We start from the raw sequence: 2,769 nt of genomic DNA, 5'->3' as shown, positions 1-2,769 counted from the left end.
AACAGCTCCAAAGGTATCTTTAGAAATTTCAGAGTAGTTGTATTTTGCTGTCCACTTAAGACTTGGAGAAATATTCTACAGGACATTAGCAATGCCCCATATGGCATTCAGAACAGATGAGTAGTTGACTTCTAGCTATGGTTTTCCTGATTTTCTTTCAGACCCTCTTCCCAAGAATGAATTTGCATCCTCCTCCTCTTGACTTGGAACACCAAATAGCACAAACAATTTCATTTCTGCTACACATTTAATCTTACTCAACCCAACTGAGTGATCTGCAAAGTGGAAATTGCTGTATGACAGCACTGCACTCTACAGAACTTCTACCACATGTACTTGGAACAGAAATGTTCTTCTATAACAGCATAAATCAAAACTTGCTATATACAAGAAAATTCGAGCCAGAGAAAAGTTTATCACATATAAGAAACATACTACATAATTACAAAGCAAAAGCCAATCAGTGGGATTCTGACAGACAGCATTTAACTGTACACAATTACAGCAAAACAAGAACTTTTATTCAGGATTTAATTCTGGAAAACAAGAGACATTGCCAGAAGATACATAATCCAAACCAGCCTCCTTACCCAACCACTTCCCTCTCAGTAGTACGCCTCATAAATCTTAGTCTCCAGAAGAGGTTGGGTTAACCTCCCTAATATTTGGATTGCTAAAAAATATTTTAATCAGTACCTAAATGGAAGTCTTGGCAGAACTACCACAATAAAGACACTGTTCCTTTGTCTTCAGCATTTCTCAGGTGATCAACATAAGCTAGGAATGGCTAAACCCAAGGACTGAAGGGTGACTTGACACACTGCCAGGAGCCCAGAGATTACATCTCCAATTAAGTTGTAGAAAACAATCAGTATGAGGATGCTTCCATGGGAAAAAAAAACCACTTATAGTCCTTCTAGCATATCCCCTCCTTTTCCCATTGCCGCTTTCTCCTTTGGCAGCCTTTATTCTGAGACATTCTACTGGCTCATTTTGATTCACTTTCAATATACGCAGCTTCTCTCAAGTAGTACCCAGCTTACCACATCCCTCTAAGGCATTCTGTAAGTACTGAAACCTTTAAGCTCTCTGTAAGAATCTTTTATCTTTCATCCCTCTCTGTCTGTGCACCCACAACATCGAGTTGTATCTACAGCAGTACTCTTGCACTCGACCTCAAGTTTTTCTCATACATTGTTCTTGACAGCTCTTCAAGTGCCTTTCCTCCTAGAGCCTTTGCCAACCATCCTTTCACCCCACACAGGTATCCCTGAGCTATTATCTTATCAAGGGCCATTATTCTCCTAACTCAAATGATTCCCAAACACATTCAGGAAGACCCACTGACAAGACAAAGGCCCTTGGATGGACAGCACAAATATACATGTTTTTAAAAAGTATGGGTTGAGGGGTTTCCCGCAACGTATTCGATGGGACAACTGCATATGTTTTGACATACGTGGAAAGGGCAGAACACAAACGTAACACTAAAATTGCTGTCCCTCAGCAACTTGGGATAGCAGAAAGACAAATTACAAAATGACCAGGTAGTTCTTAAGGAGTTGTTATGAAACTTACTAGGGCAAAGAGACCCAAAGTTTTCTAGTAAAATACTTAGCTGGAAACTTACATCAGATCTTTTCCCTGCCTTTCCATGGAACAGTATATTTAATACTGCATAGTAAATTAACAGCAATACCAAAACGAGCACGCTCCCTGTTCAGGTGTATGAGATTAGCATTTTCAAAGGCATTTTCTAAATTTATAATGGCATTAGCCTTCCTTTCACTAACACCTCTAATATCGGTACCGTGCTTTCAAACAAGTCGTTTACTGGTTCTCAGTGCTACTGTTTTGTAAACAAAATCAGCACAAGTACAACAACCATTAACAGTTGAAGTAAAATATTGTACAATGTAGTAAAACAAGCCTTTCAAAGGCACCTGAAACAGCAACTATTCAGCACTCCTGCTTGCTTCCACAGACAGTGAAATAGCATCTTCAATGTAAGCATGTAACAGCATTGCATCTAAACATGTGAATAAGAAAACAAACATTATAAAGCTCGGGCGGTATAAGAGACTTAAAAATATTTATTTAGGTCATGCTTAGTGTAGAGTACTTTTGAATTTAAGAATTAGGCGCAGTTACACAGTGCATCATCTCACTGTGAATGTATCGACAAAAACAAACACACGGTCCTTGCATCATGTTTTTCATATACCACAGAACAGTCTTTTAAACTGAAATATCTTGCCCAGCTGGCACACGCCTTTACCACTAGCTCCTGTTAACGCTGTAGGAGGTGCCCCTCATTCAGAGGAGGGGGATCGGACATTTCCAGCTCAAGCAGAGCCCCCAGCCCGGGCAGCCCGGCGGAGCCCCGTGGCGGTGCTGGGCACACGCGGCCGTGCGGAGCTCACCCCGGCTCCGTGACCGCGCCGAGCCCGGGGCCGGGGCTCCTTCCTTCTCACAATGAACTTCACGGCGGCCTCGGAGTCCCCTCGCTCGGGGCTCCAGTACTGGAGCTACCGGAGCCCCGGTGGGCTCTGCCCCGCACAGCCCCACGAGCGGCGGGGAGGGCTGGCCACGGGCACACACGCTCCTCGGGGCTGCGGGGAGCAGGAAGCAAACGGAAGGTACCTTCAGTTCTTTCTCCCGCTCCCCTGCTCTCCTCTTCATTGTGCCGCCTTAGCCGTCCGCCCGGAGCGGAGCAGCACCGCGGGAGCCCCGCGCAGCTCCGCCGGCAGCGGCCGCGCAGCGCCACCC

The 2,769-nt window shown here is 44.7% G+C and overlaps 1 long non-coding RNA gene across 1 annotated transcript in view; it reads left to right on the top strand.

Annotated features, from left to right (window-relative positions):
• Positions 1 to 1,047: 1,047 nt before the first annotated feature.
• LOC115948486 overlaps positions 1,048 to 2,769 on the top strand; it is an 8,008-nt gene continuing 6,286 nt past the window's right edge. Inside the window, exon 1 of the long non-coding RNA XR_004082313.1 lies at positions 1,048 to 1,064. This is a non-coding gene — a long non-coding RNA (uncharacterized LOC115948486). The remainder of the gene's footprint in view (positions 1,065 to 2,769) is intronic.

This window comes from Geospiza fortis, unplaced genomic scaffold (assembly GCF_000277835.1).
Source record: "Geospiza fortis unplaced genomic scaffold, GeoFor_1.0 scaffold405, whole genome shotgun sequence".
In the NCBI taxonomy this organism is placed as follows: domain Eukaryota; kingdom Metazoa; phylum Chordata; class Aves; order Passeriformes; family Thraupidae; genus Geospiza; species Geospiza fortis.
Note: the sequence above shows the minus strand (reverse complement) of the source record. Positions and strands in the feature narration are given on the sequence as shown.